Source organism: Canis lupus, chromosome 32 (assembly GCF_011100685.1).
Source record: "Canis lupus familiaris isolate Mischka breed German Shepherd chromosome 32, alternate assembly UU_Cfam_GSD_1.0, whole genome shotgun sequence".
Taxonomy (NCBI): Eukaryota; Metazoa; Chordata; class Mammalia; order Carnivora; family Canidae; genus Canis; species Canis lupus.
The window spans coordinates 1,045,709-1,073,221 of NC_049253.1; the positions used below are offsets into that span (position 1 = coordinate 1,045,709).

The 27,513-nt window shown below is 40.3% G+C and overlaps 1 long non-coding RNA gene across 1 annotated transcript; it reads right to left on the reverse strand.

Annotated features, from left to right (window-relative positions):
* Window positions 1-686: 686 nt before the first annotated feature.
* Window positions 687-27,513, reverse strand: LOC111093663. Its single transcript, XR_005382508.1, has 4 exons — window positions 27,406-27,513; window positions 2,961-3,050; window positions 2,169-2,485; window positions 687-1,741 (listed from the first exon to the last, which is right to left on the reverse strand). It is a non-coding gene; the product is annotated as an uncharacterized LOC111093663 (long non-coding RNA).

A 27,513-nucleotide genomic window follows, 5' to 3' on the forward strand; every position in this document is an offset into this window, starting at 1 on the left:
TCATTCTGGAAACACGGTACCAACCTGATGCTTTCTCCCTTGCATCTCCCTTTTCTATAGTATACCTGAAGTTGATCATGTCACTTAATCAACTGGTGTCACCCTGACTCCTGACCTGGGTTTGGACCACTGAATGTCACTGATCATCCATGAGTGGTGTGCAGAGGGCAGGGTTGGGAGTCCGATGGCAGGGCATCCATTGTGATGGTTTGGGCTCTTTTGTCTGCTGGTGGTTTATTGCCAAGGGAGAAGAATCGGGGACTATTTCAGGGACAATTCATGTGATCAATTTTGTCAAGGTTTACTGGTTACCTTCTGGACTGCTTACCCGAGATACTATTCTGAATTACTGTAAGGAAGAAAGCCTAGAGAATCAGTTGGTTTCCTTGGTGGGTTACTGATGAGTGTTCAATTTTATCTGTGTCCAGGCTGTGTCCAGACTGCCCATTTGTGTCTTCTATTCGCAGTCCCCATTATGGTCCTTGTCTCACCTGGGAGAGGTTGAACCACTCAGAAAACAGATCCCACATGTGCTGCTGCATATGCTCTAGTCATCTTCATATTCAGCTGAATTGGAAGATTTTGTTGACATTCATGTCACACTAGATTATCTCTATAGAACCCGTTAAGGCTCCAGATAGAATGCATTGGACCAGGGCTATGACTACTATGAAAACAAACAAACAAACAAAGAACAAGTTAAGGTACCTAAAAAAAAGTACCTCAATTGAGGAACCCCATTTGCCCAAGCCAGATAAAAAGAACAAATCCTGGAAGCCATAAGAATCAAACTGAAAGCTAGACAGATTCTTCCATTATGCACTTCACAGCTTGTTCAGCCTTCTTGACTTTATTGGTCCAAGTACAGAAGTTGTTAACAATGACACTGATGTCCCCACATCCAGCCAACAGGAAATCTAGGGTATGTGACCATCCACCACTCTTCATCCTAATAGGATTTGACTGATTGGTATTCCATCTGGGACGTGACCAGTAACATTTGCCAAAATGACAGGTTGCTGTTTTTCTCGGCATCCTGATTTCTGCAATTTCCACCCATGGGAACAATTTCCTAATCTTTCGCATGAATAGTAATTTCTCTGAGTCCTGTGTCTGAACAAACAAAAGTGGTCTCATATGGAAATTCACTAATAAGTTGGAAATTCCAGCCTTGGTGATTCATTTCATTGGATGAAATCCACATTTTCCAGAGGGATTTACCATGAACTTCCGTGATGCATGGCATAGGCAGAAAAACAGGTAGTCATGGCACCTGCATGGCTATGTTCTGACCTAACAATGATTATAAATAGTATAGCAAGTATGAAAAGAAGAAAAGGGTCATTCTGGCTGTAAGGCCACAAGGGGTCTGTGGAAAGTGAGAAGAATTATTTTAACTGAGCTAATATAAAATAGAAATGAATTAGATGATAATCTTGTCCCATTATCTTGGGTGGAAGCTGCCCATTATCTATCATCGTTTGCCTGTGGTGAAAGTCTTGGGTCCATACCTTTTTCCAATAACTGACTTCTTCCAGGAGATGTCTGAGGAGTCAGTTTAAGTAGCTTTCTTATTCTGTCCAATTCTGAATTTTTTTAAGTTGGTTAAAGTTTGAACCTCCTAGAGTTTAATTTGCTCTTTTTACATAGACCTGATAAGGTCCGTTTCAGCGGTGCTTCACGGCATTTTTTCACATTTGTCTTCCTTCATAAAAATCTCCAGTTGAAGAGCAGGACAAGGCTAATAGGAAAATTTGAGGAAACATTGCCTTACATTGGTGGTGATTACTTAGGGATGTTACCATCTCTCCATGTAGTAAAGTAGTGAGCTCTAATCTGGGTGCTGAAATTCCTAGACTCATGGATCCTCCAGCTCCTAATTTACAGTGAAAGAACCTGTATTACTGAAGGAAATGGAATGGATAACCATCCTTGCTAGTGTCTACTTACATCCAGGGAACTCACAGGATTCTGAATGTTTTTCCTCTTTAAATGGAGAGATGAAAATATTTCCCCTCTTTAAATAGGTTATAGTCTAAATAATGAACAATTCCATTCCTTAATCTTTTTGACATAATCCCGCCCACCCTCAGTCTAAAAATAACATGTGTAATCCATCTGCTCCCAAGACCCTCTCCATTGATTCCCACCTCATTGTAGTTCTTTACCTAAGTATTCTTCATCTTCAGTAATTGTGTTCTCGATATCCAATCCTTAGAGACACAAGCTTGGAGAGGAGATGATTATAGAGTGGGGCCCCATGTTCCTGCTACTCCAGCTGAGGCCACGTTGTGAATCACTGTCAACACCTGTTCTTCCTTGAGATCCTCAGACCTTACCTGGGCTTTGGGAGTTAGAGTCCTTCAACTAGACATTGACCACAGTTGCAAACCTTCCTTAAGAGAAAATACCCCCTTCTCCTGGCATTTCATTTCCAAAAGATCACGAAGGCTGTCACTTGGACACTGATCCACCTGGGATTCGCCTGTGATGGGTGATGGACACACACTAGGTTAGAGGGTGTCTGTGAGCAGCCCCTGTGTCAGACTCAGAACAGCTGCCCAGGAGAGCCATCGATGATGATGGACATGATCTGTGATTTAAATATAATCTACTGGGTACCAGGAATGTGGATGTATGATGAAGGATCGAATGTGTAACTTCACTGACTTAAAGTAATGTGAACATATGCAGGCACGTCTGGCTATTACCTACCTCCTTGGAAAGCTCAGGTCTAGGATCAAAAATGAGGAAGCTGTTACCAGCCTTCCCTGGGGATTTCTGCAGTGGATTTTGCTGGCCTGATATGAGTGTTCATTTCCATTTGTCTGTGGGTTCCTATCCAGAGGGATGCACTATGTGAGGTCCTGGCAACACTCAGAAAGGAAGGTTCACATTTGCATACTAGAGGAATCCCAACTGGGGCTACTTCTAGGCAGAGGAGAAGACTATGATCCTACCTGTGCTGGTTGTATTCAGATAAATGAGGCAGAGAGTGGACACATTTCCTCTTCAGGAGGTCTCCCTTTCCTTCGGATGTAGGCTACAGCCTGGGTAGAAACATAGTTTAGTGTGGGACCCAACACCCCAGAGAAGCTGAGCAGGGAATTTTTCCAACCTACACCTGGATCCCTGCCTAGGGTTTGAAAAAAGGGCTGCTCAGAGCTAAAAAGTGTGAGGACAAGAAATGAGGAAGTTTTGCTGATGACTTTGCAGTGAGTCTCAGAATCAGTGTTCCTGTCACCTTGAGTATGAGAATACAGATAGAGTTTGGACCTGAGTAATCTGTGACCATTTCAGGGAAACCATCAAATGCTGTCCTGTGGACCATAAAGGGGAGTGGCACAGAGCACCTTGACTCTGGAATTGGCCTCCATCCCTCGGCTGATCTCACTCAGCACTGGAGTCCTTAACCCTCCACTTCCTCTTACCTCCATGGACACAAACTCCTTACCTGAATGCTATATGATTTTTTTTTAAAACATGAACATGGGGAGGTGGGGCAAGATGGCAGAAGAGTACAGTTGCCAAGTCAGCTGTCCCACCAAATTATCTAGATAAATTTCAAATCATCCTGAAAACCTATAAATTCGGCCTGAGATTTAAAGAGAGAACAGCTGGATTGCTACAGTGAGAAGAGTTTACGCTTCTATCAAGGTAGGAAGATGAGAGGAAAAAAGAAATAAAAAAACTAAAGGTATCCAAGGGGAGGGGTCCCATAAGGAACTGGGCTAAGGCCACATGGCCAGTGCCCCCAGGACAGGAAAGCCCCATCCAAGAGGAGCAGGAGCTTCACCAAACTTCCGGGACAGAAAGGAGCTCACAGGAAGTTGGAGCAGAATCCCAGGAGGGGTGGGGATGCCATCAGGCTCCCAGGGACACTAACAGAGCAACTGCACCTGGGGGAGAGCCCGCCAACCCTGGGGCTAAGCTCCCTAAAGGGCTGCAGCCTGCACCTTGCTGGGCCCCTGAAGAGCTCAGGGGCAGCTCTGGCAGAAGCTCTGCACAGGCAGAACTGCGTGACTGGGAATGCAAGTCCAGGAGCCCAGGGCCTGGGGGACACAGCCCAAGATCCGGTGCTCCCCCTGGGACAGGCAGAGGCTGGGAGGGCACAGGACAGCAAGGACCTTCCTGCCACTGTGCAGTGCTGAGGTGTGCAGATCAGCGGCCCCACACTCATAGCATCCAGGCCCCTAGAGACTGAGAGCTCTGATAGTTACAGCAGGAGCTGACTCCAGGGCTAAAAAACTGGCTGCCACTCTTGTTGATCCTGTTGGGGTCTCACAGGATAATCAACCCCCACTGTGCATCACCATGGCCTCACAGGATAAACAGATTAAACAACATTCACTGAGCCTTGCACCAGGAAGAGGCTGAGTAACTCCCCAAGTGCTCACACCTGAGGATGTCCACATCAGGACACTCCCCCAGAAGACCAGCTAGACGACAGGAGAAAAACAAATTATTGACTAAGCAACATGGAAAGTTCCAGGGTATGTCGAGGGATTTACAGTATATAGAATCAGAGGATATTCCCCCTTGTTTACTGATTTCTGTTTGCTTCCCCCCTTTTTTACTTTTCTTTTTTTAAGGTATTTATTTATGAGACATACAGAGAGGGAGAGAGAAATAGAGAGAGAGAGAGAGAGAGAGAGAGAGGCAGAGATACAGGCAGAGGGAGCAACAGGCTCCATGCAGGGAGGCTAATGTGGGACACGATCCCAGGTCTCCAGGATCACACCCTGGGCCAAAGGCAGGCACTAAACCACTGAGCCACCAGAGCAGCCATTTTTTTCTTTACTTCTCTTTTTTCCTTCTTCTTTTTTTTCTTTTTCTTTTGTTTCTCTTCTCTCTATTTCTCCTTTTCCCAATACAACCTGTTTTTGGCCACTCTGCACTGAGCAAAATACTAGAAGGAAAAAACCACCTCAAAAGAAAGAATCAGAAACAGTTCTTTCTCCCACAGAATTACAAAATTTGGATTACAATTGAATGTCAGAAAGCCAATTCAGAAGCACAATTATAAAGCTACTGGTGGCTCTAAAAAAAGCATAAAGGACTCAAGAGAATCATGACTGCAGAATTTAGATCTAATCAGGCAGAAGTTAAAAATCAATTAAATGAGATGCAATCCAAACTAGAGGTCCTAATGACCAGAATTAACGAGGTGGAAGAAGGAATGAGTGACATAGAAGACAAGTTGATGGCAAAGAGGGAAACTGAGTAAGAAAGAGACAAACAATTAAAAGATCATGAGGATAGATTAAGGGAAATAAATGACAGCCTGAGGAAGAAAAATCTACCTATAATTGGGGTTCCCAAGGGACAGAGGTCCAGAATATATATATTTGAACAAATCACAGCTGAAAACTTTCCTAATCTGGGAAGGAAAACAGCCATTCAGATCCAGGAAATAGAGAGATCCCCTCCTAAAATCAATATAAACCACTTAACACCTTGACATTTAGTAGTGAAGCTTGCAAATTCAAAGATAAAGAGAAGATCCTTAAAGGAGCAAGAGATGAGAAACATCTAACTTTTACGGGGAGAAATATTAGATTAACAGCCGATCTCTCCACAGAGATCTGGAATGCCAGAAATGGCTGGCAGGATATATTGAGAATCCTCAATGAGAAGAGCATGCAGCCAAGAGTACTTTACCAGCAAGGCTCTCATTCAGAATAGGGGAGAGATAAAGAGCTTCCAGGATAAGCAGGAACTGAAAGAATATGTGACCTCCCAACCAGCTCTGCAAGAAATTTTAAGGGGGACTCTTAAAATTCCTCTTTAAGAGGAACTCCAATGGAACAATCCACAAAAACAGGGGCTAAATAGGTATCATGATGACACTAAACTCATATCTTTCAATAGTAACTCTGAACATGAATGGGCTTAATGAAAGCATCAAAAGGTGCAGGGTTTCAGACTGGATAAAAAAGCAGGACCCATCTATTTTCTATCTACAAGAGACTCATTTTAGACATAAGGACACCTACAGATTGAAAATTAAGGGTTGGAGAACCATTTACCATTCAAATGATCCTCTAAATAAAGCAGGGGTAGACATCCTTATATCAAATAAGCTAAAGTTTATCCCAAAGTCTGTATTGAGAGTTGAAGAGGGACACTATGCCATACTTAAAGGATCTATCCCAGAAGAGAACTTAACAATCATCAATATATATGCCCTGAATGTGGGAGCTGTCAAGTATATCAATCAATTAATAACCAACGTTAAAACATACTTAGATAATAATACACTTCTACTTGGTGACTTCGATGTAGCACTTTCTACAATTGAGAGGTTTTCTAAGCACAACATCTCCAAAGAAACAAGAGCCTTAACTGATACACTGTACCAGCTGGATTTCACAGATATTTACAGAACCTTACATCCAAAGGCAATTGAATAGAACTTCTTCTCAAGTGTACAAGGAACTTTCTCCAGAACAGACCACATATTGGGTCACAAATCAGGTCTGAACGGATACCAAAAGAATGCGATTGTCCCCTGCTTATTTTCAGAACATAATGCTTTGAAATTAGAACTAAGTCACAGAAGAAGTTGGAAGGATTTCAAACATGTGGAGGTTAAGGACCATCCTACTAAATGAAGAAAAGGTCAACCAGGAAATTAGGGAAAAATTAAAAAGATTCATGGCTCCTTCCATTAGTTTAGCTACTGTGCATATTGCTGCTATAAACATCAGGATTTTATGCATCCCTTGCCATCAGGAAAATACAAATCAAAACCACAAGAGATACAAACTAACACCATAAGAATGGGGAAAATAAGGCAGGAAACAAAAAATGTTGGAGATGATGTGGAGAAAGGAAAACTCCTTGAACTTTTGCTGGGAATGTAAACTGGTGTAGCAACTCTGGAAAACTGTGTGGAGGTTCCTCAATTAGTTAAAAATAGATCTTCCCTATGACCCAGCAATTGCACTTCTGGGAGTTACCCCAAAGATCCAGATGAAGTGAAACCCTGGGACACCTGCACCCCTATGTTCATAGCAGCAATGTCCACTGTAGCCAAATTGTGGAAGGAGCCTTGATGTCCACCAAAAGGTGAATGGATAAAAAAAAAAAAAAGATGTGGTTTATGTATACAATGGAATATTACTCAGCCACTAGAAATGACAAATACCCACGACTTGCTTCGAAGTGGATGGAACTGGAGGGTATTATGCTGAATGAAATAAGTCAATCAGAGAAGGACAAACATTATATGGTCTCATTCATTTGGGGAATATAAAAATAGTGACAGGGAATAAAGGGGAAAGGAGAAAAAAATGAGTAGGAAATATCAGACAGGGATGCAGAACATGAGAGACTCCTGACTAGGAAACAAACTAGGGGTGGGGGAAGAGGTGGTGGGTGGGGCGTGGGGCTGACTGGGTGATGGGCACTTAGAGAGGCACTTGATGGGATGAGCGCGGGGTGTTATTCTATATGTTGTCCAATTGAACACCAATAAAAATAATTTTACAAAAAAACTAAAAACAAAAAAATAATTAAATAAAATATAAATAAAAGATTCATGGAAACTAATGAGAATGACGATACAACCATTCAAACTCTTGGGGATACAGTGAAAGCAGTCCTGAAGGGATAATACATTGCAATACTAGCATCCATCCAAAAACCGGAAAGGACTCAAATACAAAAGCTAACATGCCCCAAAGAGCTGTAGCAAAAACAGCAAATAGATTCTACACCAAACAGAAGATACTTAATAAAGATTTGAGCAGAATTCAATGAAATTATGACCAGAATAACTGTGGAACAGATCAACAAAACCAGGGCTTGGTTCTTTGAAAGAATTAATAAGATAGATAAACCATTAGCCAGCCTTATTAAAAAGAAGAGAGAAAAGACTCAAATTAATAAAATCATGAAAGATAAAGGAGAGAACCCTACCAAAACGAAGATAATACAAACTATTCTAAAAAACATATTATGAGCAGCTATACGCCAATAAATTAGGTAATCTAGAAGAAATGGACGCATTTCTGGAAAACCGCAAACTACTAAAACTGGAACAAGAAGAAATAGAAAACCTGAACAGGCCAATAACCAGGGAAGAAATTGAAGCAGTCATCAAAAACCTTCCAAGACACAAAATTCCTGGGCCCGATGGCTTCCCTGGGTAATTCTATCAAACGTTTAAAGAAGAAACCATACCTATTCTATTAAAGCTCTTGGGAAAAATAGAAAGAAATTGAATACTTCCAAACACATTCTGAGGCCAGCATCACCTTAATTCCAAAAATCAGACAAAGACCCCACCAAAAAAGAGAATTATAGACCAATATCTCTGATGAACATGGATGCAAAAATTCTCAACAAGATACTAGCCCATAGGATCCAACAATACATTAAGAAGATTATTCACCATGACCAAGTGGGATTTATCCCCGGGATGCAAGGCTGGTCCAACCCTTGTAAAATAATCAATGTGATTCATCATATCAGCGAGAGAAAAAAACAAGAACCGTAGGATCCTCTCAATAGATGCAGAGAAAGCATTTGACAAAATACAGCAGTCATTCCTGATCAAAACTCTTCAGAGGGTAGGGATAGAGGGAACATTCCTTAGCATCTTAAAAGGAATCCACAAAAAGCCCACAGGAAACATCATTCTCAATGGGGAAACACAGGGAGACTTTCCCTAAGATCAGGAACAAGACAGGGATGTCCCCTTTCTCCACATCCTCGTCAACGTTTGTTGTTTCCTACCTTATTTTCCCCATTCTTAAGGTGTAAGGTGGTATCTCATTGTGCTTTTGATTTGTATTTCCCTGATGGCAAGTGATTTGGAGCATTTTCTCATATGCTTGTTAGCCATGTCTATGTCTTCCTCTGTGAGATTTCTGTTCATGTCTTTTGCCCATTTCATGATTGGATTGTTTCTTTGCTGTTGAGTTTAATAAGTTCTTTATAGATCTTGGATACTAGCCCTTTATCTGACATGTCATCGACAAATATATTCTCCCATTCTGTAGGTTGTCTTTTAGTGTTGTGGACTTTTTTTTTTTTTCTGTGCAAATGCTTCTTATTTTGATGAAGTCCCAAAAGTTCATTTTTTATTTTGTTTCTCCTGCCTTCATGGATGTAACTTGCAAGAAGTTACTGTGGCCAAGTTCAAAAAGGGTGTTGCCTGTGTTCTCCTCTAGGATTTTGATGGAATCTTGTCTCACATTTAGATCTCTCATCCATTTTGAGTTTATCTTTGTGTATGGTGTAAGAGAATGTTCTAGTTTCATTCTTCTACATGTGGATGTCCAATTATGCCAGCACCATTTACTGAAGAGACTTTTTTCCAGTGAATAGGGTTCCTCCTTTGTCTAATATTAGTTGACCATAAAGTTGAGGGTCCACTTCTGAATTCTCTATTCTGTTCCATTGATCTATGTGTCTGTTTTTGTGTCAGTATCACACTGTCTTGATGACCATAGCTTTGTAGTACAACCAGAAATCTGGAATTGTGATGCCCCAGCTCTGGTTTTCCTTTTTAATATTCCTGTGGCTATTTGGGGTCTTTTCTAATTCCACACAAATGTGAAGATAATTTTTTTCCAACTCTCTGAAGAAAGTCCATGGTATTTTGATAGGGATTGCATTAAACGTGTAAATTGCCCTGTGTAACATTGACATTTTCACATATTACTTCTTCCAATCCATGAGCATGGAATACTTTTCCATCTCTTTGTGTCTTCCTCAATTTCTTTCAGAAGTATTCTGTAGTTTTTAGGGTAGAGATCCTGTACCTCTTTGGTTAGGTTGATTCCCAGGTATCTTAAGCTTTTGGGTGCAATTGTAAATCGCATTGACTCCTTAATTTCTCTTTTCAGCCTCATTGTTAGTGTATAGAAATGCCCCTGACTTCTGGGCATTGATTTTGAATCCTGCCACATTGCCAAATTGTTCTATGAGTTCTCAAAATCTTGGGGTGGAGTCTGTTGGGTTTTCTATGTAGAGTATAATGTCATCTGCAAAGAGGGAGAGTTTGACTTCTTTTTTGCCAATTTGAATGCCTTTTATTTTTTAATTTTTTATTTATTTATGATAGTCACAGAGAAAGAGAGAGAGAGAGAGAGGCAGAGACACAGGCAGTGGGAGAAGCAGGCTCCATGCACCAGGAGCCTGACATGGGATTCAATCCCGGGTCTCCAGGATCACGCCCTGGGCCAAAGGTAGATGCTAAACCACTGCACTACCCAGGTATCCCTTTTTTGTTGTCTGATTACTGGGACTTGTAGTACTATGTTGAATAGTGGACAAGAAATGAGTGGGAAGTATCAGCAAGTGAGACAGAACATGAAACTCCTAACTCTGGGAATGATCAAGGGGTCGTAGAAAGGGAGGTTTGTGTGGGGTAGGGTGACTGAGTGACAGGAACTGAGAGTGGCCCTTGATGGGATGAGCACTGGGTGTTATTTTATATGTTGGCAAATTAAACACCATTAAAAATAAATTAACAATAAAACATGAACATGGGTCTCCACCTGGAAGACTGGTTTTCTGGTGGTTAATTTTTTGAAAATTTTTTTGATTTTGTAATATTCACATATAGTATAGCCCCCAGTGCTCATACTGTCAAGTGCCCCCCTCTGTGCCTATTGCCCAGTCACCAAATTTTACCATCCAACTCCCCTTCTACCACCCCCCCTTCATTTCCCAGCGTAGGAGTCTCTCATGCTTTGTCACCCACTGTGATGTCTCCTACTCATTTTTTTGTATTGTTTGGTCTCTACACCTGTGATCCTCATTCCAGTGAGAACCAAGAATCAGACTGTTGCTCCTGACTAAAGACAGGAAGAACCTGGTTCCAGAATATGTACCACTTTCACAAGTTTGTGAGTCTACCTGCATGTACAGAAGAGAGGACACCATGAAGCTCAGATCCCATTATGGTGTCTGTCTGCACTGATTATAAAGGTCTCAATGACTTAAGAAAACCAGAAGGAACATCATGTTTGAGATATTGGTGCCCAAATAAATGACAGGATGCCTGGAAGAAGATGCTTCTTTTCCTGAAGGATGTGTCTCTCCAGTCCATTCAGGATGGCGATTCCAACAAATCTGAATCAAGCAGGAGAAACTGTTTTTGAGGCAAAGTACCCTATCGTGCTGTTTATTTCCAGCTTTGATGTTGCCAGCATTAAACATACTCTCAAATAAGGTAATGTTTTGCAAGAGGCAACCACTCAACTCTCTTACCAGCAGGAAGATTGTTTATTTCACCTCAAATGAACACTGTCTGATTCTCATTGGAATTTTTGTGATAATCAACCATGAAAGTGACATTTGTTCCTCAGTGAAAGATACTCAAGCTCGCCTTGACATCATTAATTTTCACTTTCGCTCTGATCACCTGGAAGAGTGTAATAACCAAAGGATCATAGGGTGCATCTAGAAGGACACAGAGTACCTGTCAGGACATTTCATTGCCACTCAAGAATAACTCAGGTACAGGTGCCTGAGTGTACCTTCAGTTCAGGTGAGGCTCTCTGTGTCCTGAAATCAAGACTAGTGTGGGGCTCCCTGCTCAGTAAAGGGCATGTTTCTCTCCCCCTCTGCACCTCTCACTCTCTTCTGGTCTCTTTATATCAAATACATAAATTAGAGCTTGAAGAAAGAGAAATAGTGATTTGGGAATACTACTCATATCAATGGAGACCTAGTGAATACGAAGGCATTTGGTGATGAAGCATGGGATGATCTGCACTGTTGGGTCACCCATGATCTTAGGACTCTAAAAGGTTCTGTGTAATGGCATTTTTTGTTTTGTTTTGTTTTGGTTTGGTTTTTTTGAAAATGTTTACTGTGTCCCTCGTGTGGATTCATTAAGACATATCTGCTGGAGAATCTACCTCACTCTTTACCTCTTCTTTTCCCTTTCCCTGTATTTCCCTGTCTTTATCTATCTTTCTTTTCTCTCTCTATCTCTCTCTCTCAATCTCCTCTGTCTTTCTCTGCGTCTCTCTCTCTGTCACATACACAAACTCACAGTCACACTCTCACACACTACATAGAGTCAACAAGTCACCACCGACAAGCCTGTTGCACTCATAACCACTCTACACAGAGAATACATTGGCTTCCTAGGAGTGTAGAAACATGGACCTATTTTCTCACCTGGAAAAGCTGCCTATCTCACACACTCCCAAGCCTCAGGACCATGGAAGCTGGGCATCTTCCCAGAATGAGTACAACAAACATCTGCCTTACTACTTAGAGACTTTCCCAAGCAAGAGACTGGTTCCAGAATACATACCAGTTTGGGTGGTTTCTGAGATGTCCTGCATTTACACAAAAGAGGATAAGATGGCTGTCGGTTTATGTGTGTACTTTGTCATTGGTTATCCTGATAAGTAGTGAACACAAAATGAGCAAATATAGTAGTGTCAAAGGCCCCCAAAGGAATCACACATTGCACCTATGGAGAAAGCATGATATTTTCCAGGGGATAGATATCTCAAGTTGACTGAAACAGCAATTCCAACTACAGAATTCAAGGCAGAGAAAGTGCTTCTGTGAAAATGTCCCCCTACTGCACATTTAACCTCCTCTCCTTACAACACCCCATCAAAATGGCCCTTACCCCGAAAAATACACCTTTTTTTCACTTTTTCTTATTACATGTGTATTCACGTTGAAAAGAGGAAAACCAAGAGACCAGCATTTTTAATTCACACCAAATGGGGCAGGCTTATCATACAAGAGGGTAGAGAGTCATTCACTGAGTTTTGGTGGACAAAATGCAGCACCACAGCCTTGGCAACATTCAGGAGAACACAGAATAACTGTCAGTGCATTGGTGGTGGTCCTCAGATATTTGTAAGATCAATGTTTATATGGATCCAGGGGATGACTAGATGGTAATGACTGGGTAATAAGCATAAAGCTACTGCTAGGCCATCCTCATTGGTGGATGGGGAAAAACCTTCAGCTCAGGCCAAGGACCCAGGGCCTGGGATCCCTCTCCTCTTTGGGCACCCCACTCAGCGGGGTTGTGCTTCTCTCTCTCCCTCTACCCTCCCCTTGCATATGCTCTCTCTTATTGTCTGTCTCTCTCAAATAAATAAAAACTTTAAAAAAGACAAGGACAACTTTAAGTAACATGAAATAAACAATGTAAAATAGAACTGATGTACACATCGAATTCAAAGATAGGTTCCCTTCATTCATAGCACTTGTGGTGAAGCCCAGCTAAATATTCATAATTTATTGACGTCTTCCAAAATCATTTCTGCCTCTGTAGATCCATGCATTCATCTTATTTGTATGGTTTTCAATTAATTTCAACCATATTTTGGTGTACTTTTTCAATATTAGGCAATTGTGGTCTTTTGTTCTAGTGAGTCTAGTACTCTATTGTATTTATTCACAAATCTGATGTTGAAAAAATCATCCACTATGGAAAAGATTTAAATACAGAATATATACCCTTTACAAATAGCCATAATTGTGAAAAGGAGAGGAGGGGACAGGCTTCGACATGCATTTAAAAAATCACAGGATGAAAGGTACAGCATAGAGAATATGACTATCGGAATGGTAATAGTGTTCCATGGGGACACATGGTATATATGCTTGAGGTGAGTGTAGTTTCAATAAACATGTGTCAGTCATGTGTGGTACACCTTAAACTAGTATAACCATGAGGGTTATCTTGACCCAAATGTAAAAGCAGTAATAATGTTATCACAATAGTGGTTCCATGGGTTGAGTATCTCCATTTGGCTCAGGTCATGATCCCAGTATCCTGGGATACAAAATATTATGCATATGTCAAAATACACACTAAAGCATAACACAGAGCAGTTTTTAATATCTGTGATGAACAGCAATGATAATAGTATGCCTACATCGAATTGTGCTTTGTGATGAATGTTCCACACTGATGTAGGTGTGAATGTTTGTAGGACTAGTGTGTCAAAGGATATGGTGATAGGAAAAATTTCATATTATATGCTGCATTGTGACATCAGACTAATTCTAATGTAAGGTCTATTTATTAAAACATAATAAAGTTTTATTTGCTAATATTTAACATGAACTAATATATACAAATGTTAGCTTCTCAAAAGCTGCAATTTAATCTAGTCAAATTAGATTTCTCAATGGGTTTTACTATTTTGGCAATAAACTAATGCATGACCATTTAAATTAAGATTTTCATACATGAAACATAAAGAATATGGCTTAGTATATTTGTCTTTAGTATCGCACCCTGAGCAAAATTGAATACTTATTTTTTTTTCAGAGAGAGCAAAAGAGAAAGTCTAAGGTGCAGAAGGGCAGAGGGAATGCAAGAAAGAATACTAAATAGGTTCCATACTGAAAATGGGTGAATCTGATGACCTTGAGGTCATGATCAGAGCTGAAACCAGGAGGCAGAAACTTAGCTGACAGAAACACCCAGCAGCCCCTAGAACAATATTTCTTGAGTCACTTTAATGAAAGAATTTTTATTGTACCTTCCATTGACTACTTTGATGAGTGAATTTTTCACTTTCTGCAAACATGAAATTTTTTCCCCACTTTTCAGGCCAGTTGTACCCAGTTGATTTCACAAATAGTTTTTGTTTTGGGTTTTTAATTGTACATCTTGGGAAATGGATAAGTAAAGAAAGAGCTGTTGACATCTTTATATTAGAGGACAATCCAAAATGATAACATTATCAGAGTTCAAACTTTTGATCCCATTACACATCATTCTCTTGCAGAACCACCTGACTCAGAGTGGTCTGTACAAAGTCCTTGGAGTTGCAGTATTCTTAAAGTAGCCAACCACAAATATAAAGTGATAAAGTTACAATGAAAAACAACACTGAGAGCCCCTCCCCCAGTATTTAAAAAGATGTGTCATATAATCTAGCCATCTGAGTTTTGACAAATGGGTCACAAAGAAATTAAATATGCATTTCACAGAGGTATCTGCACATGTTCTGCAACACCACTTACAACACCCAAGAAAAAAGAAATGACTTCATGTCCATCGAGGAACAAAAGGATAAAAAATTAGTGTATCCCTACAATGAAATATTATCCCACATTGAGAGGAAGGAAATTTCAACAATTGTGATGACATGCATGCATATGGAGGCCATTATGTTAAGAGAAATTAGCAGGCAGTGTAACACAAATAATGCATGATGGCACTTACATGGGGAACCTCAAAGTCAATAAACAGCATCAGAGAACAGAGTAGGAGCTAGAAGGAAAGACAAAGGGAAATGTTGCAAGTAGTGTTCCAAGCTTCAATGATACGAATTTGGGCACTGAGGTGGGCACTTGATGGGATGAGCACTGGGTGTTATTCTGTATGTTGGCAAATTGAACACCAATTAAAAATAAATTTATTATTTAAAAAAATAAAAAAAAGAATTCGGTATGTTCTGGAATTCTATCTGCAATCAAGGGCCTGTGATAAACAACACTGCATTATATGCTTGAAAATCATGAAGAGATGAGATTATATCAAATGCACTTACTGTCAAAAAAGGACAAGAAAATCGCTAGCACCAGTATGTGTGGGGAGATACCTTCCTTTAGGTGAGACAATATACAAATACAGAACAACACATTCATTGAGAGCTGAAAGCATGGTGTTGATGAATTGCCAAGAGTTACAATATAATGAGCAAGGGGTCTAGGACAGGGTCTGAGTTGGATCCCTGTTGAGAGAGGTCCCTGAACACCTGAGGTATTCCAAAGGTCCCGGATATCATGCTGTGCACCCTGAACCAAGGGCTGCCCCAGTGTTCACTTGTAAATGAGGATGGCCAACTGGTGCCCAGGAAGGCTCCATGTGAGACAGCTGGTGTTATGAATGCTGGGGGAGGATAACCAGAGTTGGGCTACAGACCGTATTCCAGATTTTGACTTGGGGGCAACTCCTTTGTGTTTTGGATTGGAGATTGACACCAGGAGGTTGATGACTGAGTTAGGATGTGAACCTTACTGTTGGCTCAGGCAGCCCTCCAGATTATGAAATGTCTTGAATAGTGTCTGCTTCATGTTATGCATTTGTGCATGTTCTTAAAAATGCATATTATGTATCCAATGATCATGATATGAGCCCAAAGTAGATGCCCAACCAAAGGAACCAGTCTGGTGGCCAAATTATTACTGTTTTTTAATTGAAATAGAGATGGCACACAAGGTCACATTAGTTTCAGGTATACCATATAGGATTTCGATACTTATATAGTTAATACAGTGTCACAACTAGTGTAGATACCATGTATCCGCATAGAGCACTATTACAATTCCACTGATCATATTCCCTATGCAGTATTTTGAACTCTGTGACTTCTTCATGGAAAATGGGAAACCTGTCCCTCCCACTCTGTTTCACAGCTATTGCTATTGGCAAATGGTATACTTCCCATATTTAAATCTCTCCTGGATGGAATATTTTCATCAAAACTTAATAGTGGTGTCATCTGGGTGGCTCAGTGTTTGAGCATCTGCCTTTGGCCCAGGTCATGGTCTCGTGGGCCTACAATGGAGTCCCACATCAGGCTCCCTGCAGGGAAAAATGGCTGAAACTCTTATATCCATCAGTAGGTGAACTGGTACAAAAAGAAAAACAATATTGAGCACCTGGATGCCTGGGTGGCTCAGTGGTTGAGCGTCTGCCTTCAGCCCAGGTTGTGACCCCCAGGGTCCTGGGATCGAGTCCTGCATTGGGCTCACTGTGTGGAGCCTGCTTCTCCCTCTGCCTATGTCTCAGCCTCTGTTTCTCTTGTGAATAAATAAATAAAATATTTTTTAAAAACCTGATTAGCAACTAAATATAATAGACTAGATTAAATAGAAAAAAGAGAGTAATTGCTAGCACTGAAACACACCTATGAAGATTATGGGTAAAATCAAGTGAAAAAACTTACAAAATACCGAAGAGTATATGTGGATCTACAATGTCAGAATTGATTTTGCCAGATGTCCAGAAGGTAGGAGCTTTTAGTTGGGTTTCACAACTAGCTGCATGAGTGATGGGAACTTCTCATTGGAATCGATGTGCAGATCAGTTCCATTCATGCATTGAGTATGTCAGGCTACTTGAAGTTGTCTTTGACTTTTTTTGAAGATTTTGTTTATTTATTTGAGAGAACACAAGAAAAGAGAAGAGGCAAAGGGAGAAGCATATTTAAAGCTGAACAAGGCCCCAAATAGGGGATGGATTCCAGGACACTGGACCTTGGCCTGAGCTAAGGGCTTTTCCTCATCCACCAAGGAGGATGGCCCCCCCAGACCCTCATATGATGCTTATTAATCACTGACTACACTACAGTCTTGCCCTGTATCCATATAAACAGTAATCTCTCAGCAATTCCTGAGCTCCACACCCAATGCATTGACAGTTACTCTGTGTCCTCCTAAATCTTACCAAGGGTGTGATGCAGGAGGTTTTCCACAAGAAGTCAGTGAAGGAATCTCCAATTTCTTCTATGGAATGCTTGGCTATTCTGAAGTACAAATGGGACTTTTTTCCTCTTTGGAGTGAATTCAAATATGACAAGGAACAGTGTGTTTTTTAGGTGTACGGGCCATTTTCATGGGGTGTTGGAAGAGGAGATTATAAACAGTGTTGTTGGAGACCTTTATCTCACGTGAGGTTTTTCCTTCCTGAGTTAAGAATTTCATGTTGTTCCTTCACTGAACTGGAAAGATCTATCTCCCAAGAATAGCTCATGCTTTTTCATGGCTGCAACCTGTTCTTTCTTTGAAGGCCATCCATTTTAATATCACTGCCCATGTGGTGTTGAAGTGAGCATGAGAAGTGAGAGGTAGTTGGACATAGAAAAACAAACCCCTCACTTGTAAAGGAGAACCATGCTAGGCTTGATTCAGGTCCCAGAATCCCTGACCTGACCAAAGCAGAAACTTAACTGACTTACCAACTCAGGCACCCCTACCTGAGTTATACTTGAGCGGTACGACCAACATGCTGAGGGGTACTCTCTGTCCTTCTAGAAGCACCCAAATGATCCCTTTTAATGAGAGAGTTCTTCAAGAACATCGCAGAAGATCAAATAAGTATTATCAAAGTGAGCTTGACTATCTTTGACCAAAGATCGAATGTCACTTTCTTGATTTCTTTTCACACAAATTCTGATAAAAATCAGACATTTTCCATGTGAGATAAAATACACCATCTGCCTCCTGGGAAGAGTGCTGAGTGGTTGCTTCTTGCCAACCATTACCTTATTTGAGAGGATGTTTGCCATTGGTGACCACGAAGCTGGTTATAAAGTGTGTGATGGGATACTTTCCCTCAACAACACTTTCCCCTACTTGGTTGAGGAATGTTGTAGTCACCATCCTGAGTGGACTGAAGAGACACATCCTTCAGGAAAAAACCTTCCTCCAGGTATCCTTTCACTTACTTTGGGCGCCACTATCTCAAGCAGTATGTTTCTTCTGGCTTCCTAAAGTCTTTCAGAGTAGTAAAGATCAGTTTTAATCTAGGTAATACCATCTATTGATTAAAAACAATAAGAGACTTACATTTTCTAATGTTTTATACTAGATTAATATCCAAATATTAGATTCAAAATAATTACATTGATAATCACATTTCCATTATAGGGTGCTAGTGGAAACAGTCACTTAATTGTATGCCTGGGGGACAGGGCATGATCCATGTTCAGGATTCAATCCATGTTGTGCTCCCTCCTAATGGGTATCCTACTTCTCCTTCTGCCCCTCCCTCTGCTCATGTTCTCTCTCTATTTCCATCCCTTTTTCTTATACTCCCATAAATAATAAATAAATGAAAGAATGAATGAAAGAACTAATGAATGAATGAATGAATGAATGAATAAATAAATAAATAAATAAATAAAAATATCCTGTCTAAATGACTGAACTTGATTTGAAAATGTAAATTGAGGGATCCCTGGGTGGCGCAGCGGTTTGGCGCCTGCCTTTGGCCCAGGGCGCGATCCTGGAGACCCGGGATCGAATCCCACATCGGGCTCCCGGTGCATGGATCCTGCTTCTCCCTCTGCCTGTGTCTCTGCCTCTCTCTCTCTCTCTCTGTGACTATCATAAATAAATAAAAATTTAAAAAAAAAAAAAAAAAAAGAAAATGTAAATTGAAAAAAAAAAAAAGAAAATGTAAATTGACTATTCTGCTTATAGAATAATGTCTCACTAGCTAATTTGAAATGTTCACAAGCAAAATAAAAAGAATATGGCTTATTACATTTCTCCTAAGATTGAGACATTGAACAAACCTGAACACTGACCCGTTTTTTGAGCTACAGAGAGATAGAGTGTAAATACTGGAGGGGGAGATGAAAATCTGAAGATAATCTAAACAGATTCCATATGCAGCACACAGCTACTCTCAAAGCTACCTTTCATGAACATGAGAATATGATCTAGGGGAAAATCAAGAATTGGACACTTACATGACTGAGTCAACCAGGTGTCCATAGAATAGTTATATTTAAATCCATGAATGAATTTCCATGATACCTTCAATTGAGCCATTTATGATGTCTTTTGTTCTTTCACTCGGTGGAAAGTTATGGCTCACTTGAGGAAGCACACAGTTACAATCCTTGCTATGTATCAGTTTTGGAGTTCTTGAATATAGACTGCAAAATGTAATGAAGTACACTGACATGTTAATATCCTATGGTCAGAAGACCATACAGAATGACTGATAACTTTTTCAGAGTTCAAAATTTTGATTGCATTCCTAATCCTTTGTCTAGAAGAGCAACCTGGTTCAGAGGTTCTGATTCACTGGGGCTTTAAATAGGACATGAATTGCTCTACACTTAAATGTCTCAAGAGAGAATGTAAAATGATGCACTCACTATAACAAATACGGAAGTTCCTCAATAAAAATTTAAAAAATACAATATAGAGCAGCATAATGAATTTTTGGAAACATATCTCAAAGATTGAAATCTGAACTTCAGAGAGATATCTATGCATGTTCTGCACTAATCACAACAGGCAAGATTATAGAAAAAATTCATGTCTACACTGATCAGATGAATAAAGAAAATTGAGTCTATCCAGGAAATGGCATCTTATCCCTCCTTCAAAGGAAGGAAATATTAATATTAACATTGTTGACAACATGGATGGCCCTAGAAGACATTATGTTAAGCTAAATTCGCCAGGAGCTGTAAGACAAATATTGCATGATGAAATATACATTTGAAACTCAAATAGCCAAAGACAAAGAAGAAAAAAGTCAAACAGTCGCTGGGGGAACAGACAAATGAGGAAATGTGGATGATAGGACATTAAATATGTTCTGGAAGGCCTCTAGACAACATAGAGGCCTTGATTAAACAAATTGTATTATATTTCTGAAAGTCACTGGGGTGATATTTCCAAAGACGGAGCCTAGAGTCAAGAAGAAGTCGAGCTCTAGCAGATAACTGTGTGGACAAATCCTACACAGATGTAGATGACACAACAGAGAATGATGGAACAACACATTCATTTATATCATATGGTTGGTGACTTACCAAGAGTTATCAAACTGGTGAGAGTGACGGGTCCAGAAAAGAATGGAGTTGTCTCAGTTTGGAGAAGGTTCTCATAATACCTGAGATGTCCTTTAGGCACCCGAGTTCAGAACAAATACCCCTGAACCTGGATCTCTGTCAGTCTGTTACTCAAATCCTCCTGCACTAGGTTCACTGTGGGAGATATTCCATAACCTAGAGGAAGTCCCTGAGAAAAAAAAGAGCAAATCCTAACAGCCTCTCACCTCCCACCTTGACCCCAATCACAGTGCACTTCCTCAAGTAAAGCCTCTTAGAAAGGCCAGAGAAGGGATCCCTGGGTGGCGCAGTGGTTTAGCACCTGCCTTTGGCCCAGGACACGATCCTGGAGACCCGGGATCAAATCCCACGTCAGGCTCCCAGTGCATGGGACCTGCTTCTCTCTCTGCCTATGTCTCTGCCTCTCTCTCTCTATCTCTCTCTGTGTGTGTGTGACTATCATAAATAAATAAACATAAATAAAAAAACTCAAAGAAATTAAAAAAAAGAAAGGCCAGAGAAGCCCAACTGTGGCTTTCTAACCTAGATTTCACACTACCAGCTGTGTCACTTAGAGTTCTCCCAGGGACCAGCTGACCACCCTCAGTGACCAGTGAGTGGTCTGCCCATCTCCCAAATTGACTCAGAATCCATGACATTCCAAACCACTGTCAAATAGCAGACCTTACTGATATTAAGTTGTATTTCTGTCAATCGACCAAACCTTGATGAGCACATATTATGAATTCACAAAGAAAGTGGTTATTTAGGCTTTTGACGGGGGGCTTAATGGATGACATCTAAGCCACACAAAGTTCACTGACTGTGGGTCTCAGTAACAGTGTGAGTACCTGGGGATAAGGCCTGACAGGCAGTAGGCTTTGGTTGCACTAGCTCTGAGTGGTCCCCTTTCCTGCTCCCTCCATGCTCCCTCAGATCCACTCTCTACAGACTACTCATCCTTCTGTAGGCCCCACACTAGAGGGGGACTAAGTCCTTTGTGCAGGACCCTTCCTGGAAGCTTGGCTGTTTCAGGAAATTAAGCATCTGTCTCTGTCTCAGTACATAAACTCAGGTTCTGGGATCGAGTCCTGTGTTGGGCCCACAAACAATTAGGAATAGATGTGCCCATCATATAGGGACATGTTTATGCAGAGAGCAAACCCAAGCAAAGTATTCACTCTTGGCATCATCAAAAGACTAAATTAACCATGGTCCTTAGAAAATGTACTCATGTGTCGGTCGATATTTTAGGTGACCACATCGCTTTCTTAAAACAAAATTAGGTTCTTATATAAAGAAGGAAGAAGACATAGAGGAAGGGGTCAGAATTTGTTATAACCTCCACCATTATATTCTAAAACCACCTTTTTTTCCCTACAGATGGAGATATTCTGAAAAGACACTACCATTAATGAAATAAATACAAAGCAAACTAATTAAATAATCAGGCAATTAAAAGTTCCATCCAGAGTAGGAAATAACTTTCCATTTCATTCATTAGTTGAAAGAGATGCTGTTGAAATAGTAACTCTTTCATCTCCTGCTGTCAAACAAGCTAAACTCAAAATTGGAGACCTCACTCAAAAACATACATGAAAAGGGACATGAAGTCCTTAAGTGTACCACAACACACTGGTAGGTCTTTTGCAAAGGGCTTTATTACAAAAAGGAGATAAGAGGAGCAGTGGAAGGGCCTGTAGAGACACACCTTGGTGTAACATACCTTAATGAAGTACCCAAGTCATCTGTAAACAGTGTAAACAAATCAACATGGTGGAAAAAATATGTCTTCAGGACAAAAAAAGACAAAGACCTAGTAAAGCTCTCCAGTTAAAATAACTGAAGATGTTGCAAGGAAAGAGGAAGCACTCAGGTACCTCTGTAGGCTTATGGATTTAAGATGAATTATCTAGAAATATAAACGAACATTCTCATTAATTCCTGGTACACCCTGGTGCTCCTACTTGTTTCTTTCTTTTTTTTTTTTTTAAAGAACTAGCTCACCTGCTAGGCCTCTAACATTACCACTTATTCTTTTTTTTTTAATTATTATTTATTTATGATAGTCATACAGAGAGAGAGAGAGAGAGGCAGAGACACAGGCAGAGGGAGAAGCAGGCTCCATGTACCAGGAGCCCGATGTGGGATTCGATCCCGGGTCTCCAGGATCGCGCCCTGGGCCAAAGGCAGGCGCCAAACCGCTGCGCCACCCAGGGATCCCCTCCTACTTGTTTCTTAAATGCTACCCGTGCTCCTGCTCATCCTTGGAGGAGATATATCTTGTATGCTGTAGGTATCAAGTATCACACAAAGTTTCCTTGACTCCCCACTTAAGGTCATCACAACCTGTGGCCCCTTAAGTGAAAACACTAATATTTGCTTCTATATGATTCCAGCCCTGCAGATTTACTTGGGAGAGACTTTGAAATTTTAATTGTAATATTTAATGTATACACAATGACAATGACTTGAAGACCCATGGGTCTATTCATAACTGAGATATATCTGCTCTGGATATAATTTTGCCTACTCCATTGGAGGTAAACATACCTTCCACAAGAATTTTGTGTACTTGACATTCACAGGCTACAAATCCCATTGACATAGGTAAAAGAAATAGAGCACAACCTAGAAATGAGGAGAGGGAACCAACAAACTGTAACCTAAAATTTAATAATTTAGGAGGTGGAAAGTAAGGATCAAAGTTTTTTTTTTAAATATGTAGTTCTTTTTTAAGATTTTTTATTCATATATTCATGAGAGAGAGAGAAAGAAGCAGAGACAGAGGTAGAGGGAGAAGCAGGCAGAGGAAGAAGAAGGCCCCATGCCAGGAGCCCAACACAGGACTCGATCCCGGGATTCCAGCATCATACCCCAGGCAAAAGGAAGGCACTAAACCACTGAGCCACCCAGGGATCACCAAGGATCAATCTTCTAATTAAAAGCCTTTTAAATAAGTCTTCATATACCCTCCATTTGTGCTAGTACCATCCTTGTACTGCCAGGAAAGGCACCAAATGAAGAAATATACTGATTTATTCAGGACTTCAGGGTCATCAACAAAATTGATTTTTTTTCTTTTTGCTAGGACCTCGCCCAAAAGCTGAACTATTATCAATTCTTCCAAAGCTACCCACTGTGCTCTACCGAATAGTTGGTCTCCTTTCTCAGTGTGCCTCTGGATCAGAGGGTCAATCCATTTCCCTCTCTCCAGAAGATTACAATGGTATTCTTGGACAATCATGACATAGGAGTTCACTGAAGACCCCTTCGGTTTTCCCCTGTGCCTAATCAAGACTTAAATAATCTAAAGTCATTTGGTTCTTTTTAATTTTTAAAGATTTTTTATTTATCCTTTAGAGAGAGAGGGAGAGAGGAAGAAACATTGGCAAAAGGAGGGGCCAGGTCCCTGTAGAGAGCCTGATGTCACCTTGATCATGAACTGAACCAAAGGCAGATACTCAACCACTGAGCCACACAGGTGTTCTTGTAATTCCTTTCATATACAATAACAATAAGTGGATGGTCTTCCACTTTGTACAGAGAACACACACACACACACACACACACAACAAAAAGGATCCACATATTTGCTCCAAAACTTATGAGAAAGAATTATACAGATTCAAAGGAAATTACAGTTTTGCTAAATAATTTCATTATTCTAGACATAACCTATTTAAAGAAGGGAAATTATTTTCATCCATCCATTAAGATAGAGAAAACACTCAAAATCCTGTGAGTTCCCTTGGTGCAAATAGACACTATAGCAAGGAGAGCTATCCAGTCCCTTCCCTTTGGTACATAATGATTCTTTCATGTAAATTAGGAGCTGCAAGATTCACAAGTCTAGGAATTTCACCACCCCTAGAGGGCACTACCATACTAATGCAGATATGGTAGGATCTTAAAGAACGCTTATGTTATTACCCAAATTTTTCAACAAGTTAAGGCAAATGTTCCTCAAATTTTCCTAACAGCCTTTTCCTGCTCTTCAATAGGAGATATTTCTTTTTTTGTTTTTTTTGTTTTTTTTTTGTTTTTTTTTTGTTTTTTTGTTTGTTTTTAATAGGAGATATTTCTGAAGGAAGTACCAAATATGGAAAACTGCCCTGACACATCACTGAAAGGGAACTTATTGATCTATTTAAAAACAAAGCAATGAATATCTAGGAAGATCATTCTTTAATTACATTTTTAAAAAAATTCTGAATTCAGCAAAATTATAAGCTTCTTAAATAGTTTCCGCAGAGATCTTATGCAAGCAATCAGTCTTAGGAAAAGGCAGTTGACCATAAAGTTGAGGGTCCACTTCTGGATTCTCTATTCTGTTACATTGATCTATGTGTCTGTTTTTGTGCCAGTACCACATTGTCTTGATGACTACAGCTTTGTAGTATAACCTGAAATCTGGCATTGTGATGCCCCCAGCTCTGGTTTTCTTTTTTAAAATCCCCCTGGCTATTCGGGGTCTTTTCCGATTCCATACAAATCTTAAAATAATTTGTTCTCTCTGAAGAAAGTCTGTGGTATTTTGATAGGGGTTGCATTAAACGTGTAAATTACTCTGGGGACATTGACATTTTCACAATATTAATTCTTCCAATCCATGAGCATAGAATATTTTTCCATCTCTTTGTGTCTTCCTCAATTTCTTTCAGAAGTGTTCTATGGTTTTTATGGTATAGATCCTTTACCTCTTTAGTTAGCTTTATTCCTAGGTATCTTATTCTTTTGGGTGCAATTGTAAATGGGATTGACTCCTTACTTTCTCTTTCTTCAGTCTCATTGTTAGTGTATAGAAATGACACTGACTTCTGGGCATTGATTTTGTATCCTGCCACACTGCCAAATTGCTCTATGAGTTCTAGCAATCTTTTTTTTTTTTTTATTCATGATAAGCACACAGTGAGAGAGAGAGAGGCAGAGACACAGGCAGAGGGAGAAGCAGGCTCCATGCACCGGGAGCCCGACGTGTGGGATTCGATCCCGGATCTCCGGGATCGCGCCCTGGGCCAAAGGCAGGCGCCAAACCACTGCGGCACCCAGGGATCCCTGAGTTCTAGCAATCTTGGGGTGGAGTCTTTTGGGTTTTCTATGTAGAGTATCATGTCATCGGCAAAGAGGGAGAGTTTGACTTCTTTTCCAATTTGAATGCCTTTAATGTCTTTCTGTTGTCTTATTGCAGAGGCTAGGACTTCTAGTACTATGTTGAATAGCAGTGGTGAGAGTGGATAGCCCTGTCTTGTTCCTGATCTTAGGGGAAAGGCTACTAGTGCTTCCCCATTGAGAATTATATTTGCTGTGGGGTTTTCGTGGATGGCTTTTAAGATGTTGAGGACTATTACCTCTATCCCTACACTCTGAAGAGTTTAGATTAGGAAAGGATGCTGTATTTTGTCAAATGCTTTCTCTGCATCTATTGGGAGGATCAGAGTTAAAAATAGACCTGCCCTTTGACCCAGCAATTGCCCTGCTTAGGAGTTACCCCAAAGATACAGATGCAATGAAATGCTGGGACACCTGCACCCCAATGTTTATAGTGCAATGTCCACAATAGCCAAACTGTGGAAGGAGCCTCGGTGTCCATCAAAAGATGAATGGATAAAGAAGATGTCGTTTATATATACAATGGAATATAACTCAACCTTAGAAATGACATATACCCATCATTTGCTTCAATGTGGATGGAACTGGAGGGTATTATGCTGAGTGAAATAAGTCAATCGGAGGAGGACAAACATTATATGGTTTCATTCATTTGGGGAATATAAATAATAGTGAAAGGGAATAGAAGGTAAGGGAGAAGAAATGGGTAGGAAATATCATAAAGGGAGACAGAATGTGAAGACTCCTAACTCTGGGAAACGAACTAGGGGTGGTGGAAGGGGAGGAGGGTGGGGGGTTGGGGTGAATGGGTGACGGGCAGTAAGGGTGGCACTTGACGGGATGAGCACTGGGTGTTATTCTGTATGTTGGCAAATTGAACACCAATAAAAATAAATTTATTATTAAAAAAAAGGAAAAGACAGTTGATCAATTCTTTCACAACAGGCAAATGATTATAGATAGTGGGCAACTTCCACCCAAGATTCTCATCTAAATCTTTCTCCATTTTCTATCCACTCAGTTAAAATAATTTTCTTACTTTCCACAAACCTCTTGTAGGTCTTCACCCAGAATTACCCCCTTTACCTCTTTTCTTCTTCTATACTTTTTACACTAATTATAATCATTGTTAGGTCGGATGAAGGATGGTATAAAATCGATATCTCTCTAAACAGTAGTTTTGGAAAACGCCTGAAGTGTGAAAGGAAATGTGTGTTTGGGACATAAATTGAAACATAGACACTCATATTCACAGGGTGAGTTTGGGCCAACATTAAGATGAGGGTAGCAACAAGTCCCCCACAAATACGGAACTTGATACCCATTGTGGGAAAAATATTGAGGAAGTCATTTTAAGCATTGCTAAAACAATGACAATTATTCTCCATATCGACCTTTCCAGATTCACACTTAATTTCTGAAATGAATTATTTCAATATAAATTTTAGACCCTAGCAAAACCTGAAAACACACGTGGCCATACTTACCTCTGTGAGGACCTTTGTGTTGACAAATGATAGGTGCAGGATATAATAGGAAGTAACACATTTTTAAAAAAATAGATGTGCAATATTCAATGCAGCTCTTTTGGTAGAATAATCAAAAATAAAATAGAAGTCTAGAACAAAGAACACATGTAGGTATAACTCCGCAAGACAATGTTGGTACAGGAAATTTTAAACAATGGGAAAAATAGTTTGAGAACGAGTTAAGTATCCAGTTGGTAGCAAAGAGCATTCAGTAGATCTTAGGAACATACCATCGCAGCAGCATCAATTGCCCATCTTCAAAGACGCTAGGTAGAGAGCTGAGAATTGCCTCAAAATCAACTTTGAAATGCTCAGCTCAGAGTGACAGTTGGGAAGAG